At 37.3% G+C, this 20,343-nt stretch overlaps 1 protein-coding gene across 2 annotated transcripts in view; it reads left to right on the forward strand.

The window, feature by feature from the left end:
* LOC138702103 (lactosylceramide 4-alpha-galactosyltransferase-like) overlaps positions 1 to 20,343 on the forward strand; it is a 209,972-nt gene that overhangs the window by 149,998 nt on the left and 39,631 nt on the right. The window lies entirely within an intron of this gene.

Here is a 20,343-nt window from a genome sequence, read left to right on the forward strand (position 1 = left end):
ATTCCATATTATAAGGTAAGCCATTTATATAATTAATATTTTCTGTTAATAACTCATCAGGCCTTGGCTCGTTTTATGTTCTTCTTAGCAAAAAATGTCTTCTACAGGGTAGTGTGAATTAGCCATTTTCCTTTATAGCGATATATTGCTGCTCTCTTTGAACAAGAATATGTACTCGATGGTAAAATTTAAGAGTAGGGACGCGTGAGGGATTTTTACAGTCTTCAATGCACCACTGTGTGTGGTGTGTTGCAGATATGCCAAGGGAATAAGGACATTATTCTGAAAAATATTCCAAAGATGATTTGCGGGCTGCGGTTGGAAGTGTTTTGAAACATAGATGGTCGACTTATAGGGCTTCTAAGAAGTACATTGTGCCCTTTAACAACTTAAAGAGGTTTCTGTATGCATCTTCAGGACCCGATGACGTTGTCTTTCCCAAGAAAGGAATACACCTAGCTCTAACCGTTGAGGAAGAGCAAAAACTGGTGACATATGTAATCAAAATGCAAGAACTTGGGTTTGGGCTATCGAGAATAGAAATTAGAAGACAAGTCTTCAATATAATTAATAAGAGTGGTCGGAAAAATCCATTAAATTTTTTTTCTTGTTTTTGTTTTCTATTTATGGTATTTAGTGATTTCTTGTCCCAGTAAATTAAGTCTTATAAACCTTGTACCGCTTTTTTATTTTGAAACATTTATTTTTTAATCGTATTGCCAAATTACCTCTATACTATGCCAAATTATCCTGATGAAGTATCAAATCTGGAAACATGTAATTTGTTATTTATTAGTGTGTTATGTGTAAAGTAATATAGATTTGTAGAATTTTCTTTCAGAGGTTTATTGGGATTTAATGTTTAAACACATTCCATAATAGAGGAATATTTAATTTCTCAATATGTAACTACAAACTGTGTCAAAATACAAATATTGCCAAATTAGACGAGTCTCCCCTACCTTATTTGACCCGGACTCCCATTTGAAATTTTAAAGTGATACGCCACTGACCCTACTTCCTGTTACAGCTGATTAATGAAATCAAGCTCAAGTGAAAGTTCACATGTGGTTTAGTATAAATATTTTTGTCTCGAAATGTTAATGCACTAGATTCCGAAATAAGTGACTTACGTGTGGTCCGAATCACCCATTGCCTTTTCGTACGTTTTATTATTGAAAGAATAGGAATTAATAAAAACGTTTCCTATGAAAGTTGTTTGTTTTGAAGAGCTCTATCAAATGGTACCCTATTTGACCCATACTCCCATATGAAATTTTAAAGTGATACGCCACTGACCCTACTTCCTGATAGAGCTGATCGATGAAATTAAGCTCAAGTGAAAGTTCACATGTGGTTTAGTAATAAATATTTTTTTCTCGAAAATTTTAATGCACTAGTTTCCGAAATAAATGACTGTTAGGGGTGGTCTGAATCACCCTGTATATCCCTAAAATTCGACCACAAAATGTTAATAATTGTATATTAACGAATACTTAACCTATTCAGACATTGTGAAGTTGAAATAGTCGTAGATGAATATCGATTACTGCACTAAAGAAATTCGATGTTATTATTCAGTAATGCCAATTGCGAAAAGCGAAATACAGGTTTAACAATGTTAATTACATGTACTGAACTTTTCTCTTATTATTATAACATAAATACATTTTCATTATCTGCTGAAATCATAATTTAATTTAACAGTAACATGTCTCGCTTATGTATTCACAGCGAGACATGTTGCTACACAATGAAGCCGTCTCTGTATAGATAGTTAAAACACGAATTTCATTACGCCATACGGAAGGCAGTTTGATCAAAGACATTATTACTATGCAAGGTCTTTGGGTTTGATATGCGATGATGTTACATAAATTTGAAAATCTGACCTTCTATTAATTGTTTCATTTCATTCACAAAATACAAATTTTATAGGCTACAATTATAGGTTAAGTTACCTGTGGGAGCAGGTCCGATGTCACCTGTGTCTTATTTCGACCGTTACAATCAGTGCTACACGAAATCTTTTTTAATAGCTCGACAAACGCATTCTCGCTGTAGTGTGTAACAGAACTAAAGCTGCATCTACACAGTTCAATATTCCAATCGCGTATGCGTGCAATGTAGGAAGAATATTGAAAGAATCAAGTTTAAAAGGTACGTTCAATTAAGATGCATGAAGATTTTGTGTCTACATGGTGCGCCGTTTTGAACGTCGTCTTCACTGCGTCAATATATTAATTAATATTAAATATCAATCTTGCATTCATTGCTTTAAAGTTGAAAGAAAATTTAACCGTGTAGTTGCATCTTAATGTATTCATGATCGTCAATTTACGGGGAAACATTTGGCGACAACGACTAAACAAAAGAACGACCATGCGATAAATTGTTAGCGATAAATCTAGCTGGAAAAATTATCGCAAATTGTGACTGTGATTGGTTGGAATTCAAAATTTCATTACACTTCATTGGTCGAAAATGGAATGACGTCATATAAACGAAATTGTCAATATAAAATTTCAGACTATAATATTGCAATGAACAAAATTCCGGACATTAAGCGTTCTGAAAAATAGTTATTTATGGTACTTGTGAGGTAAGTGCATCTTTATTGAGCGAGTGGAAAGATTTAAGCACGAGGCGTCAGCCGAGTGCTTCAATTACACGAGCGCAATAAAGATCACGCTCACAAGTACCATACGTAATTTTATCCATGACCATAATGAAAAATTATGTTTTATAAAGGAAAATATGTTGAAAATAAGTCCTCATATAATCACATATCATGGCATGAATTTTATAACCGATATGTGTACTAGGTTAGTCATGATGTAGGAGGCCATGATTAGTGAAGAATGGTATCTAAGGCGTTGGATAAATAACAAATTATAATTAATTATATAATTTTAATATATATTTTTTCATTTTAAACGTGTATTTTCCTCTTTTTGGAGTTTCAGGGATTATTTAGAAGCTTTCACGGGACTTACTTACTTACTTACAAATGGCTTTTAAGGAACCCGAAGGTTCATTGCCGCCCTCACATAAGCCCGCCATCGGTCCCTATCCTGTGCAAGATTAAGCCAGTCTCTATCATCATACCCCACCTCCCTCAAATCCATTTTAATATTATCCTCCCATCTACGTCTCGGCCTCCCTAAAGGTCTTTTTCCCTCCGGTCTCCCAACTAACACTCTATATGCATTTCTGGACTCGCCCATACGTGCTACATGCCCTGCCCATCTCAAACGTCTGGATTTCAAGTTCCTAATTATGTCAGGTGAAGAATACAATGCGTGCAGTTCTGTGTTGTGTAACTTTCTCCATTCTCCTGTAACTTCATCCCGCTTAGCCCCAAATATTTTCCTAAGCACCTTATTCTCAAACACCCTTAACCTATGTTCCTCTCTCAGAGTGAGAGTCCAAGTTTCACAGCCATATAGAAGAACCGGTAATATAACTGTTTTATAAATTCTAACTTTCAGATTTTTGGAAAGCAGACTGGATGATAAGAGCTTCTCAACCGAATAATAACACGCATTTCCCATATTTATTCTGCGTTTAATTTCCTCCCGAGTGTCATTTATATTTGTTACTGTTGCTCCAAGATATTTGAATTTTTCCACCTCTTCGAAGGATAAATCTCCAATATTTATATTTCCATTTCGTACAATATTCCCGTCACGAGACATAATCATATACTTTGTCTTTTCGGGATTTACTTCCAAACCGATCGCTTTACTTGCTTCAAGTAAAATTTCCGTGTTTTCCCTAACCGTTTGTGTATTTTCTCCTAACATATTCACGTCATCTGCATAGACAAGAAGCTGATGTAGCCCGTTCAATTCCAAACCCTGCCTGTTATCCTGAACTTTCCTAATGGCATATTCTAAAGCGAAGTTAAAAAGTAAAGGTGATAGTGCATCTCCCTGCTTTAGCCCGCAGTGAATTGGAAAAGGATCAGATAGAAACTGACCTATACGGACTCTGCTGTATGTTTCACTGAGACACATTTTAATTAATCGAACTAGTTTCTTGGGAATACCAAATTCAATAAGAATATCATATAATACTTCCCTCTTAACCGAATCATATGCCTTTTTGAAATCTATGAATAACTGATGTACTGTACCCTTATACTCCCATTTTTTCTCCATTATCTGTCGAATACAAAAAATCTGATCAATAGTCGATCTATTACGCCGAAAACCGCACTGATGATCCCCAATAATTTCATCTACGTACGGAGTTAATCTCCTCAAAAGAATATTGGACAAAATTTTGTACGACGTCAACAAAAGTGATATTCCTCGAAAGTTACCACAGTTGGTTTTGTCCCCCTTTTTAAAAATAGGTACAATTATGGACTCCTTCCATTGTTCTGGTACAATTTCCTTTTCCCAAATAGCAAGTACAAGTTTATAAATTTCGCTATATAATGCACTTCCACCCTCTTGTATTAATTCTGCTGGAATTTGATCGATACCTGGAGACTTGTACTTTTTCAGATTTTCTATCGCAATTTCGACTTCTGAAAGCGTGGGTTCGGGTATAAATGGCTCAGCAGTTTGTATTTCAATATCGTCCCGATCATTTCTATTTGGCCTATGTACATTTAGTAGTTGCGCAAAATAGTTTTTCCATCTGTTTAGGATTGATGGAGAGTCTGCAAGCAAGTCACCATTCTCATCCTTGATCACGTTTACCCTTGACTGATATCCGTTCTTAAATTCCTTTATACCCTTATATAAATCTCGAATGTTTTTATTCTTACTATTTGTTTCTACCTCATTCAGTTTTTCCTTCAAGTAACCTCTCTTTTTATTCCTAAGTGTACGACTTGCTTCCCGTCTTTCATTGAAATAATTATCTCTCTTCTCCTCAACTGGATCCTGTAAGAATTTCAATTTTGCCTGTTTCCTTCTTTCTACTACCATGCAACAATCTTCATCAAACCACGGTTTCTTTTTCTTAGTTTCATAATAGCCTATGCTCTGCTCAGCTGCAATTTTGATACTATCTCTGATATTTTCCCACACGCTATTAACATCTAATTCTTTCTCAACTTCGTCGGAACTTTCTAAAGTGGCAAACCTATTCGAAATTTCGACCTGATAATTTTGCTTAGCTTCCTCGTCCTTTAATTTCAAAATATTGAATTTAGTAATATTAACTTGTTGCTCTACTCGCTTGGCTACTGATAATCTTTCTCTTAATTCTCCAATCACCAAATAATGGTCAGAATTACAGTCAGCACCCCTGAAAGTTCGAATATCTACTATACTAGTATGTCTCCGTTTATCTATCAAGATGTGATCTATTTGGTTGTGTGTCAATCCATCTGGAGAAGTCCAAGTATATTTATGTATATCCTTATGGGGGAAAGTTGTACTTTTGACAATTAAATTTTTCGATGTGGCAAAGTTGACTAATCTAACTCCATTGTCACTACTAATAGCGTGTAGGCTCTCTTTTCCAATAGTTGGTCTAAAAATATCCTCCCGTCCTACTTTAGCGTTGAAATCCCCCAATAAAATTTTCATGTGATACCTAGGGAACTGATCAAAAGTATGTTCCAATTTCTCATAGAAGCTATCCTTTATATAGTCGTCTTTCTCTTCTGTAGGGGCGTGAGCATTTATAACTATGATGTCGCACCATCTACCCTTAAGTACTAAATATGATAACCTGTCACTGATAAATTCGACCTTTTTTACTGCTGATTTTATTCTTTTATGTACAAAGAATCCTGTTCCTAATTGGTGATTATTGTTTCCTTCCCCATAATACAACAAGTAATCTCCTATTTGTGATATGCCATTCCCATCTAACCTAACCTCTTGTACTCCCACAAAGTCTATTCTATATCTAGCTAGTTCTTTTGCTACTAATGTTACCCCTCCTGTTCTATAAAGACTAGTTACGTTCCAAGTGCCAAATCTCAAAACCTTATTCCTTTGCTGTGGTCGTGCCAGAGAATCAGTCCTATTCCGAGGCTTACTGTAGGAATTCGTAACAAGCTGTTTTTTACGGTGATGGGTTGTTAGCCCTTCGCCCAACCCCCAAGCTGGAGGACCACCCCTTATCGGCTGTCCACGACTGCTTATTCAATATATTCGCAGCTGCTTTCACGGGACTAATGTGATTAAAATAATTTCACATTTTACTTCTGTCAACTTAAGAGGAATATTAAAAAGTAGTTAATTATCGTGTCTGTTTAGCTCAGTTGACTAACGCGTGTTATAAAATCCTAAAATCCTATAAACCCAACTTCGCAGGTTCAAGTCTCATTACCTCCCAAAAGGTAAATTATTACACATTTTTTAAAAATTACATATTAGATATGGATGCGATGCACAAATTACGATGCAGTAGATAGAGAGAAGAGAAGAAGATTAAGTGTATGTATATATTTTAAGAAATGGTAATAAAGAAATAGAGGTAGTGACATCTAGTAACTAATATATTAACTTCTTGAGTAATAGTTCAATGGAAAAGTATACGTGTGTACCCGGGTACTAGGAAAATACTAATGAACTGTGAGATAAAGTACAAACTGTGAGGTAAAGTCTTTATCTCACTAGTGAAATAAAGTAATGTTGAATAAAAGCCTACTTTACAAACGCAAAAGTATTTAGAAAAGCGTGCTTTTCGTTATGGTCATGGATAAAAATTTTTTTTTTCCTGCATAGAGGACTGATTTCCTGACAATCCGGAAAAATTGCGGATGGTTGGCAACCACCAACGCAGCAGCCTTACAACATGTGATGTACTAAAACAAAACTTTCAAAGTTTCTCTTTCTATCGGTATGAATTTTAACTGAGTTTAATTAAAGATGAGTTACACGTGTTGGATACAGGGAGGCTCATTTGTGGGGACGCCGTATGATCTGCCTGTTCTCAGTCTGTTGTGTAGTAATGCTTCCTAAATTAAGCTTGATAGTCAAAATATGTCCCTGCCTCTAAGTTATCTGAATGTCTTGTGCAAGAGCCTGTACCTCATGTACACCACAGAACTCCAACATGACTCTGGCGATGAGGGTAGCACCGTTGTGAGTCCAAAGGTCACCCCGGAAGTTGTCCTTCAGACTCAGCAACAACTTGGTGGTCAGTTCATGTCCTACTCCTTCGTGAGCGAAGTTCATCACACCGTTGGCCAAAGCCTGTGAGTTTTCGAATCCAATGTAGTTGGAACCCAGATCTGCGAACGATCTGCAGGCAAAAACAATAATTCCAGTTAAGTATTCTTCCCGTGGTTGATCAGTAGTGATCCAGAAGTTGGCAAAAGCTTCAAAAATTTGGTTACGATTTTGTGAGAAGTCAATTAGAGAAATGTTCAAATCAATTATTCTTCAAACGCTACTATGAAATGTACAGTATTTGTAAACATTTCTCATTTCTACATGCATACTTACTATACAGGGTGTTCAAAAAATACGGGGCATAATTTCAGGTATGTATTTCTTACATGTAGACAATCAAAATAGTTCATTACAACATGTGTCCGGAAATGCTTCATTTCCGAGTTATGGCCTTCACAACATTGAAATTCACCGGAACGTTTTTCTTTCCGCAGGTCGTTGTCATTACAGAAGATGTTCAAAATGTCCACCTCCTGCTTGAATACAGACCTCACATCGATGTCTCATTGACCTGCGAACACGATCCCAAACTCCAGGAGTATTGCGTATGTCCTCAGAACATGCCACAATTCGATTCCGAAGGGATTCCAAATCAGGCACTCCACTGATCAATCGTCAACACATTCACTTCTTGCATGATGGCGCTCCTGCACACTTCAGTCGTACGGCTCGCCGGTACTTGGATCGAAGGTTTCCTGATCGATGGATATTTAGAGGTGGCCCAATTGCTTGGCCTCCACGCTCACCTGATCTGAACCCTCTCGATTTCTACTTATGGGGCTATTTAAAATCATTGGTTTATTCGTCTCCGGTGCCTGATTTGGAATCCCTTCGGAATCGAGGCAAGTTCTGAGGACATACACAATACTCCTGGAGTTTGGGATCGTGTTCGCAGGTCAATGAGACATCGATGTGAGGTCTGTATTCAAGCAGGAGGTGGACATTTTGAACATCTTGTGTAATGACAACGACCTGCGGAAAGAAAAACATTCCGGTGAATTTCAATGTTGTGAAGGCCATAACTCGGAAATGAAGCATTTCCGGACACATGTTGTAATGAACTATTTTGATTGTCTACATGTGGGAAATACATACCTGAAATTATGCCCCCTATTTGTTAAACACTCTGTATAAGGTACGGTAACGTAACGTAACAAAACACAACACATCGTACATAGATGGATTTATTCAGCAATATTATACATACAGGTACACTACACTATCAGAATTTGTCCGTAAATCCAGTCCACAGAGTCCACACCTGTAGAGTAACGGTTAGCGCGTCTGGCCGCGAAACCAGGTGGCCCGGGTTCGATTCCCGGTCGGGACAAGTTATCTGGTTGAGGTTTTTTCCGGGGTTTTTCCTCAACCCAATATGAGCAAATGCTGGGTAACTTTCGGTGTCGGACCCTGGACTCGTTTCACTGGCATTATCACCTTCTTCTCATTCAGACGCTAAATAACCTAAGATGTTGGTAAAGCGTCGTAAAATAACATACTAAAATAAAAAAGAAATCCAGTGCACAGGTCTTTTTACCGTACGTGCTTTACAAAACAAGTCCTACTTTGTAGGTTTCTCCCCCTCACCTATGATTAAATCCAAGCACTCTTCATAAAACACATAGATTAATATGAAAATGGTACAAACAAAACACATTATAACATATCCTAAGTTAACATACAAACTGGCATAAAAGTATAAATATAATTCAATAGTTAGCATCATCCCTTCGTCAGTTCGAATCATAAATGCTGATGTTCTAAGCCAGGGCTGGGCACATTACGTGATTCTGAGAAATCAGCGCTGTGTGCTTTAAAGAGCGGGTCTTGCGAGCGCTGTGACGTAAGCATACTGTACGTCATTCAGTGTCGGTGCATTGGTGACTCTGCAGCATGATGACGAACTTTGAAGACGGAGCTTCCGCTCATACACTAAAGCGGCCCGCTACTCCCAATGCTTTTAATGTATCATGGGAGGAGGAGTTCTTTTTGGTAGAAAGCAGTGGATTAGCAAAGTGTTTAATTTAGCATAAAACACTCCAACTGATTAAGAAGTTTAATATCCAACGACATTATTCTTTACAACATGCTACTGAATATGACAAATATGTTGGTAATGAACGCCATTAATTAATACAGTTTAAAGAAAATGTTTCTCAGGTACATTATATTAGAGTATCTATTTGATATTTACATTGAATTATAAGTCATGAACTGTAATATACTATACTATGATATATCATAATAATTGTATAATTTAAAATTATATATTACTAAATGTACTATAATAACTTATAATGCAATATAAATATCGAATAGATAGTCTAATATAATGTATCTGAGAAACATTTTTTTTAAGTTGTATTAATTTATGGTCATATCATATATCACATCATATCATATATGATATCATATATAATATATCATATCATACCATATATTACATTATATTATATATTATGTATTAACAGGATGATAATAATGCACTTAGTGAATCGGCTGTGAGAATTAGCTACAAAATTTGCCACGAAATTGCAAAGGAATTGAAAACATTCAACGAAGGTGAATTCATCAAGCGATGTTTAATTATATTGGCAGATGAACTCTGTCCACAGCAAGTAGGGGAAGTGGAAGCCATACGCCTGTCTCGTAGAACCGTGGTGAGGATATTGCAGTATGTGCGTATGGGTTATGTAAATAAGCCTAATGATTTGTGTGTGTGCATAGAGCGAAGTTTATTCCATTAAATTAATAAGAGTGTTACAAAGTCTGTACTGTACAATGGATTGATGTAATGTCCTTATAAACTAGTCTATTATGTACTGACAGACTGAATGACTAGAACAACCGTGGCTCTTGTTACATTAATGCAGGGAAGGTAGCTGTAATGCGAGTCCGCCACTGCGTGAGCGTTCTGCTCTGGCTTGGAATTGAAGTGCCTTGCGGAGCGAGAGCAGCTCTGGCCGGCTAGACGGAGCCGCTCTCATGCCCGGCCGTGCTCCAAGCTGTCTCGAGGAACAATCCAGCTTTTTGTTCATATTCTCTATTCATACCTCTGATTAAGGTTCTGGCTGATATATACGTCTGTTATCAGGCAGTACACCTCACTTTAGGATATGTGTCAGAGGGAGAACAATTGTTTGTATACATCTGAAGTCTGATTATTAGTCGAATATGCAGCTAGTCAGCGATGTATGCAATGGAAGGGGAAAGGAACAGACCACACTTCCCCATTATCTCCTTGCTTAATTGCCTCATAAGCAATGCCTTATTTGTGTCAATTAAGAAGTTCGAGACTTTCTTCGGACAGTTGACTAAGCAACAACAATTGTACAGAAAATGGAATACTATAGTACAACCGTGGCGAAAATGTGATCGTGCGCCGAGCCACTGTGTAACCTGCAACGTGCATAGCACCTATGGAGGGAGGCGGACACCCGAAGGGGAAGTAAAGCAACTGTCTGACTTATTAACGGATTTTCATTTTCCTTACGTCAAGCACTTAAATATAATTTTATAGAGTACGAGGTTACAAATTAATGTTTAGTACGTGTAACGAAGAAAGAAATGAACAAGAAAACATGGGACACATTATCACAACCTAAAATTAACTGTCTTCAGAATGTTTCTGTGACAGAGTTTCAAAATCAGGAATTATGTCACTTACTGCCAGTCATAGTTGATCACGAAGGTATTTCTCTGTCAGTCGTGATCTAAATTTGGTTTTTACTATTTTCATTGTTGAAAATATTTTTTCACAAACGTAAGTTGTAGCGAACAGGCTTCATTAGAGCAAGCGAAAGAACGAAGCTTCGGATATTTATTTGTTGGCAAAGATTTGAAAAGTTCAACATTTGTCAAGTCCTTACATCTAGCTTTCATTTCACATCACATTGTAAATCTGTGAATTTGAATTGAAGATCTAACCGCATTTTTCGTACATTGCTGAAAACGAATCAACGTACAGAGATGATGATGATGATGATGATGATGATAATAATAATAATAATAATAATAATAATGCTTAACCTTTTAATGTTTCATAAGTAACATGTAGTATAAAGCCGTTTTATGTTATGCAACCGTTTTCCTCTTAATGCTTGTGAACAAATCATACATTTAATATTCTCATCATATTGGCAGCAAAAAAATGCGTCCTCCCATCCTACTTGAAACTTTGTTTTTGTGGAGATACATGGTTTTGAGAGAGACATCGCGACGATACGCCACTCGCAGGTCAGAGACAAATACAAATGGAGTTTGACTTCGGTGAGTGAGAAGGTGGAGGTTGGGGAATATAGAAAGCAAGAGAAATGCATAGCTATCATTCCGAGCCACAATGTGCTCACGAGTCACATTTTCGCCATGGCTGCTATAATAGATAATGACAATTGCTTGTGTTAGTTACCATTCAGGTTATTGTAAATTTTACTTTAAGGAAGAAAATAAAACGAATTTCTCGATACTCACTTGAGCACGATAACGTCCAGGTTCATATACAGTAGCGTGCAAATTAATCCGAACAACGTAATAATTAATTATTACTTATGCAAAAACACTCAAACGGGATAAAAAAAAGGGTCTAAGACATACCTCAGTAATCTATGGCCTCCCTTGTTCCTAATAACAGCACTGAGACGATTTGGCATGGATTCCACTAATTTCCCACAAATATTCTTCATTTCTTCATCGCGAAACCATACACCAATGAGGGCAGAAATCACCTTCTCCTTTGTAGAACAATCCATTTTTTGCATTCTTCTTTTGCAAATTGACCACAAGTTCTCAATGGGGTTGATGTCGGGTGAGTTGCCTGGCCAGGGGAGTGCCTGAATATTCTTCTTGTTGAAGAATTCTGTAGTTTTTCGAGACGTATGCCATGGTGCCAGGTCTTGTTGGAACACACCTCTGCCATCCGGAAATGATTTTTGCAGCTGGGGTACGATTCTGGTTTCCAATAAGTGAATATATTTGTCAGAATTCATCATTCCCTTGATAGGTATTAATGCTCCAGGCCCTTCATGTGTAAAACAACCCCAAAACATTACTTTAGGGGGGTATTTGGGTGCTTGTTGGAGATGAGCTGCTGTTACTTTTTCGGATCCTATCCGTACGTAAGAAACGCGGTGGCCATGGACCTCGAAATGAGACTCATCGGAAAAAAAGTACATTTTCCCCAGTCATTCACTGTCCAGTGTTGATGTAATTTTGCCCACATTAAGCGTTTTTTGCACATAACAGGGGTTAGCAGTTGCTTCTTAATAGGCTTACGAGCCCTTCGTCCAGCTTCCAAAAGCCTACGCCGCACTGTTGCGACGTGAATATTCGCCCCAGTGGTAGCCATTAACTCGCTGGTTAAGTCGACAGCAGTTAGTCTAGGATTTAATTTACTTTTCCTGACAATTAAACGATCATCTGCAGGTGAAGTCTTCCTTTTCCGTCCACAGTTTCCTTTTTTCTGGGGTGTGATGGATCCAGTCTCCCTGTATCGTTTTATGATCGAATTAACAGTAGCCAAACCGATGTGACATTCTGCAGAAACTTGCCTCTGTGTCATAGAAGAATGCTCTGCTAATATTATAATTTTAGACCGTTTTCGTGGAGTTGTATCCATTTGTGAAGACGACATAATGTACACAGGATTGCAGTATTAAGTCTTCAACACAACTGAAATGCTTATAAGTACAAAACGACAGGCAAAATGTCATGTCTGTAAGAAAACTTTCTCAATCTTGCATTCACTGAAAAGACTGAAAAATTCATTTCCTTCTAAACTGAAACAGATCTTGATACAGACCCTGGTGATGCCTTACTTTGTCTATTGCGACGTTTTGTATAGTGATCTTAGTGTTGAATTGTCATTGAGGCTTCAGCGTGTTCACAATGCTTGTGTTCGTTTCATTTTTAACAGACGTCACTATGATCATGTCTCCGAATATTTCTTTCAATTATCTTGGCTTCGTTTACGGGAGAGACGTTCAGTTCATTCACTCTGTTTGCTGTATCGGATTTTAAATAATTCCACACCTATTTACCTAGTTCCTCGCTTCACACTTTCAGCATCCCACCACAACCGTGATACACGTTCACAGCATAACCAAGTTCTATCAATTCCATTCCATCAAACATCTCTCTACTCTGCTTCCTTCACAATACACACAGCTCGTTCCTGGAATTCCTTGTCACAGGAAATCAGGAGCAGTCGGAATCTAAAATCTTTTGAGTACACTCTACTTAGAAATGTTTTTAATGAACAGAACTAGACTCTTGCGGAAGTTTCTAAATAGTCTTAAATGACCAAGTTGTTATTTCTTTCTCCTCTCTCTTATTCTTCTTTTTTTTCTCTTTTCTTTTTTTTATTATCTTGATATATTTCTTAATCATTTGTGTTTGTATGCCATTTAGTACGAATTTGCTAATCAACATTTTATGTCTTGTAAGTCACATGTATTCTCCTATTAGTATATTAACTATATAATATATCTCAAGTGAATTAATCGTCGTATTTATCTCGGGCATTTTAGGTCTTATAAATTATGTGTGTGTGTGTGTGTGTTTGAGTGTGTGTATTCCCCTTTATGTTATGTAACTGATTTTGATTATGTGTAATTTTCTACTTTATTTTATATATTATGTAACCGATCTTGACTATTTGTAATTTTATATTATGTAACTGATCTTTTCTACTGTAATTTTCTACTATATTTTATGTAATTTCTAAGGTATGTTCTTTTGTGTTGTTTTGTAATCAAATTTTGTATTTCATGTATATTATTGAAACCTGGTTGAGTGGAAGAGAAGGCCTCATGGCCTTAACTCTGCCAGGCAAAATAAACCTACTACTACTACTACTACTACTACTACTACTACTACTACTACTACTACTACTACTACATATTATAAAAAAATAATAACGACAGACCTTCAACAATGGAATTACACGTACTACAGATGTCAATTAAAGCTGTATGAGCAGCTGTGAAGCCAACAATGACAGAAAATGTAAAAATATGTCGTGTTCGGATTAATTGCACGCTACTGTAAGTGCCTCCATATTTCCACAGCGTCAGTAGTCGCAACACGTCACTGGCATGCTCATTTGGCCAATAAGAAGAGCGAATCGCCGCCTGGAAGTTCCAGTCCTGGAGTGGACTTCTCAACAGTTGAGCATGCCAGCAATGTGCTGCGATGACTGACGCTAAATCGTGTTGTTTAAAACTGAGAATGGGCGCAGGAATACTACAAGAACGTTATACCTGAATCAGAACCTTTCGTTGTTAGGTAACTGGAACTAATATACAGAATGCCGTAAGTAATGTCATTAATTATGCTGGATGATTTCTTCAGTAAGAAAAGTCAAATGTCATGTTGCTATGTTTTAAACAGTTTTTCAGAAAAACGTGCATTTTAAAATATACGAATTACGAGATCGTGCAACGCTGCAATCAGCAGACAGTGCACATTAAGTTGTGTTGCTCTGAACAACCACTTCACCTGACTTGTTCTGAATAGGGAAGTGGAAGATCATTGCTATGAACATTGTTTTTAAAGTCGTAAGGAAAAATATTTTTTATAATATTCTTATTGAATTTGGTATTCCCAAGAAACTAGTTCGATTAATTAAAATGTATCTCAGTGAAACGTACAGCAGAGTCCGTATAGGTCAGTTTCTGTCAGATGCGTTTCCAATTCACTGCGGGCTAAAGCAAGGAGATGCATTATCACCTTTACTTTTTAGCTTTGCTCTTGAGTATGCCATTAGGAAAGTCCAGGATAACAGAGAGGGTTTGGAATTGAACGGATTACATCAGCTTCTAGTCTATGCGGATGACATGAATATGTTAGGAGAAAATCCACAAACAATTAGGGAAAATACGGGAATTTTACTTAAAGTAAGTAAAGAAATAGGTTAGGAAGTAAATCCCGAAAAGACAAAGTATATGATTATGTCTCGTGACCAGAATATTGTACGAAATGGAAATATAAAAATTGGAAATTTATCCTTTGAAGAGGCGGAAAAATTCAAATATCTTGGAGCAACAGTAACAAATATAAATGACACTCGGGAGGAAATCAAACACAGAATAAATATGGGAAATGCCTCTTATTATTCGGTTGAGAAGCTTTTATCATCCAGTCTGTTGTCAAAAAAACTGAGTTAGAATTTATAAAACAGTTATATTACCGGTTTTTCTATATGGTTGTGAAACTTGGACTCTCACTTTGAGAGAGGAACATAGGTTAAGGATGTTTGAGAATAAGGTGCTTAGGAAAATATTTGGGGCTAAGAGGAATGAAGTAACAGGAGAATGGAGAAAGATACACAATGCAGAACTGCACGCATTGTATTATTCACCTGACATAATTAGGAACGTTAAATCCAGACGTTTGAGATGGGCATGGCATGTAGCACGTATGGGCGAATCCAGAAATGTATATAGAGTGTTAGTTGGGAGGCCGGAGGGAATAAGACCTTTAGGGAGGCCGAGACGTAGATGGGAAGATAATATTAAAATGGATTTGAGGGAGGTGGGATATGATGGTAGAGACTGGATTAATCTTGCTCAGGATAGGGACCAATGGCGGGCTTATGTGAGTGCGGCAATGAACCTCCGAGTTCCTTAAAAGCCAGTAAGTAAGTAAGGAAAAGTACAGATGGTGTACCGTTCAATTTATGAGATGGGCAGGGCATGTAGCACGTATGAGCGAATCCAGAAATGCATATAAAGTGTTAGTTTGGAGGCCGGAGGGACTAAGACCTTTGGTGAGGCCGAGACGTAGATGGGAAGATAATATTAAAATGGGTTTGAGGGAGGTGGGATATGATGGTAGAGACTGGATTAATCTTGCTAAGGATAGGGACCAATGGCGGGCTTGTGTGAGGGCGGCAATGAACCTCCGAGTTCCTTAAAAGACAGTAAGTAAGTAAGGAAAAATACAGATGGTATACCGTTTAATTTATGTGTAAGCTGTGTTAGAGAACGTAGAATAAACAATGCTCATTTCATTTTGAACAAAATGTTGGAATTTTTAAAATAAAGTGCACAACTTCACTTTAACACAGACCATACAATGCGTTAACAAAATTATAAAGATTAAAAAATATTTCTACACTCCCATTTCAATTGAATATTCTACAGATCGTAAACAATAATTATGCCTATTTCATGTTATAAAAATTGTCTTCGGATAGTTAACTAAACAAAAACAACTGTACAGAAAATGGAATACAGTAGTCGATAATAGGAATTACTTGTGTTAGATACAATTCAGGTTATTGTAATTTATACTTTAAGGAACAAGATAAAACTACTTTTGTGCGAGATCGTGCGTATTTGCTTGTTTTCCGCACAGAACCAATACGCGGTAAGTGTGAAATACCACATTCAGTATTCCCAACGTAACACACATAACAATTTCCCTCTTCTTACCGCTTAAGCGCGACATTCATTTTACTGCTTTAGGCTTTTAACATATTATTTTTAGAGACGTTCAACATAGTAATAATTATAAATTGGAAACTTACCACTGCAATTTCACCTAAATTGCAATGTTAATTATTGTTTTTAAGTAAACTCTACAACACCACAAAAGTTACTGCATTTGTAATGCAAGTAACATTAAGGAAGCCGTGAAAAAATCAACAAGATTGCAGATGCCGATGTTATTACTGCAATATGTTATATAAATAATATTGTTAAAATATTAAAATGAAAAATAAATCATTACATAACCTTACCGTTTGTTTTAAGTTCGCATTTATAGACTGGGGGAAAAAAGACAGACGTATATCACGGCCTGCTGAAGTATAAAAAACACAGAAAGCATTTTATAGCAACAATGCTGAAGAAAGATATTTTGGTGTTCCGAAGTTGCTGTCATTAAACAGAAACCAACATTGAGATTTCATTGCAACTAATTAGAAATTCGTCTTTCAGGTATGTAATAAACGATCTTCGCATAAAATAATGTACGGTACACGAGTGGTATGTTTGTTTTCATGTTCTCGGAAATTAAAAAAGCTCAACTACGTTTCGCTTTTTCAATCTTTTCCTCGACCATGAAAACGTCAACATACCGCTCTTGTAACGTATATTACTATTTCGATACTCACTTGAGAACGATGACATCCAGATCTATATACGTGCCTCCATATTTCCACAGCGTCAGTAATCGCAGCACATCGCCGGCGTGCTCGACTGGCCAACGAGAAGAGCGAATCGCCGCCAGGAAGTCCCAGTTCTCGAGCGGGGTCTTCATCAGCAAGTCCTTCACGTTGAGCCCCCACAACTTCACGTTTGGATACGTCAGAACTGCTTTCACATACTCTCTGGACCTTCCTAGTCCGCCGATAACAGGACAAGAATACAGAAGGTACACTTTGTAGTCGGGATTCATCCTAGCAGCTGACTCCAGCGCACACGCCTGTCTCGGATGGAGCAGCAGACCGCTGTGGTTGTGAGGTGCGGATTGCTTCGTAACGCAACGGGTCTCCAAGAAGATGATGTGCTTCCCTCCTGGCCTGGGCTGCTCCTCAAAAGTCACTCTTTCAGTTCTCTTTATTCCAGTAGTAATTTTTTTTACAACCGTCTGTCCTTTCTGTGTTTGATTATCACCGTCCACTAAGGGATATGCCGAGGGCGTGCCTTTGAATCCCGCTGGTCCCCTCTCGTGTGCGATTGTTCTTTTATGTTGAAAGACTATGCTGCTCAAATATATGGTCATGACTACCACAAAACATGTTGAGATTTCACGGAAGCATTTTACAGCCCTCACTGCAACAGAAAAATGAAATAATTTATTATTTGATACATCCTTGAAAATTGTTTGAATATTGATGAACATTGTTCATTTTTCTAGAAAACAAAGAGTAGCAATTAACCAACAAATTCCAGAACGAATCACTTTGGAACCATGGTGTTCAAAAGGAACATATTGTGACAGCCACCTCGAGACTCGAACACGCTTCCCGCAAGAGAGCAGGTCGCGCGTGAGTCGACACGGGCTCCACGGAGCACTGGTGGACGGCGCGCGGCTTGGAGAGGCGAGGGGAGGTTGCGCGCGCAACTGCTGTGTGCGGAGTGAAGGGGGGGACGGACCCTCCCGTATCGTCCAGAAGTCCGTCGAAGTGGAAATCCAGATTATTCGAGAGTGGAATCTTTCGCGAACTCTCGAGAAACTATAGTTTGGCTATAAAAGAAAGACGCAAGTGAACGTCAGTCAGTAAGCCAGTCTTGTGTAGCAGTGAAGCCAGCTTCGAGACCAGAGCGCGACTTGAGTTGTGTCCGTAACTGTGGAGCCTGAAGCCCGGAGTTCAGTGCAGTGGACCGCAGTTGGGGGACCTGAGTTCGAAGTGCAGCGGATCGTCTCTGAAGGTCTGTGGTTCGAGATTCTGTGAACGCGAGTGACTGAGCTAGAAGAACTAGCCAAGACAAACGAGCTGTGAACTGAGAACTGAGCATTCTATGTTGTAAATAGTGCTTTGTAAATATTAGTTAAGATTAACAGTTCATTGTTGTTCGTAATAGTCCAAGTAAATTGTCATTGTCGTCTGTCGAGTGCACTAACGAATACTGTGTTACTGTGTATAAGTAAAGAGTTATTGTTGAGATAATAAAATTACATTGTTGTTCAGTATAAAACGTTACAATATTTTAAATTAGCTTAAGGGGAGGCTGAACTGAATTTTGGTAATTTTATTTCTAAACTATAAAGAGTAGGCTACTACATGAATATATTTTTTTTCATAGTCTACTAGTTCTGAGCATTAGGCCTACTTGGTACACACATGCAAATTTTCAAAAGTGTAGTATTGTATTGTATTTATTAACATTCCATGGTATTCATACATGCTTACAGCTAGAATATGCAACAAGTCAAAAAACTTAATAGTACTACAAAGTCTTAATTATAGTCACAGTCTAGTTGAAATATTGTATATATATTTGTATATATATATATATATATATATATATATATATATATATATATATATATATATATATATTTTAGTTGGTTATTTAATGACGCTGTATCAACTACGAGGTTATTTAGTATCGATGAGATTGGTGAAAGCGAGATGTTATTTGGCGAGATGAGGCCGAGGATTCGCCATAGATTACCTGGCATTCACCTTACGGTTGGGGAAAACCTCGGAAAAAAACCAACCAGGTAATCAGCCCAAATGGGGATCGAACCCGCGCCCGCGCGCAACTTCAGACCGACAGGCAAGCGGCTTAACCGACTGAACCATGCCGGTGGCTGAAATATTGTATATACAGAAGACTTTTACAATATAGTCCACTAATACAAAACACAGTTTTGCTCTTAGTATTGTTACTTAATACAAGACAGAAATATTCATGCAGCGTTGTTGAATGTCATGAATTTACGTACAGAATAGAAGGCGTGAGAAATTAGGTACTTCTTTAATTTGGCCCTGAATAATCTTATGTTTTGAGTTTCATTTTTTATATCGATAGGGAGGCTATTAAAATTTTTTACTGTCGTATAACGCACTCCTTTTTGATAGCACGATATACTTGCCGATGGAGTATAAAAGTCATTTTTGACGCGTATTTATGCTATGAACTGTTGAATTAGTTACAAAGTTTTCACGATTACATACGAGGAAGATTATTAATGAAAATATACTGACAAGCCATGGACATTATTAAGTGTATTAGTGTAAATAATATCAGCATTATTGATTATTCATATTAATTTTGTGCGAGATCGTACGTATTTGCTTGGTTTCCGCACAAAACCAACCCGCGGTAAGTCTAAAATTCCACATTCAGTATTCCCAACCGAACACACATAACAATTTCCCTCTTCTTACCGCTTAAGTGACATATTGATTTTACTGCTTTAGGCTTTTAACATATTATTTTTAGAAACGTTTAACATAGTAATAATTATAAATTGGAAACTTACCACTGCAATTTCGCCTAAATTGCAATGTTAATTATTGTTTTTAAATATTTGCAAAAATTAAGTAAACTCTACAACTCCACTAAAGTTACTGCATTTCGTGATGCATGTAACATTAAGGAAGCCGTTTGTTTTAAGTTCGCATTTATAGACTGGGGAAAAAAATACAGACGTATATCACGGCCTGCTGGAGTATAGTAAACACAAAAAAAAAAAACATTTTAAAGCAACAATGTTGAAGATAGATATTTTTGTTTTCCAA

This window comes from Periplaneta americana, chromosome 6 (assembly GCF_040183065.1).
Source record: "Periplaneta americana isolate PAMFEO1 chromosome 6, P.americana_PAMFEO1_priV1, whole genome shotgun sequence".
Classification (NCBI taxonomy): domain Eukaryota; kingdom Metazoa; phylum Arthropoda; class Insecta; order Blattodea; family Blattidae; genus Periplaneta; species Periplaneta americana.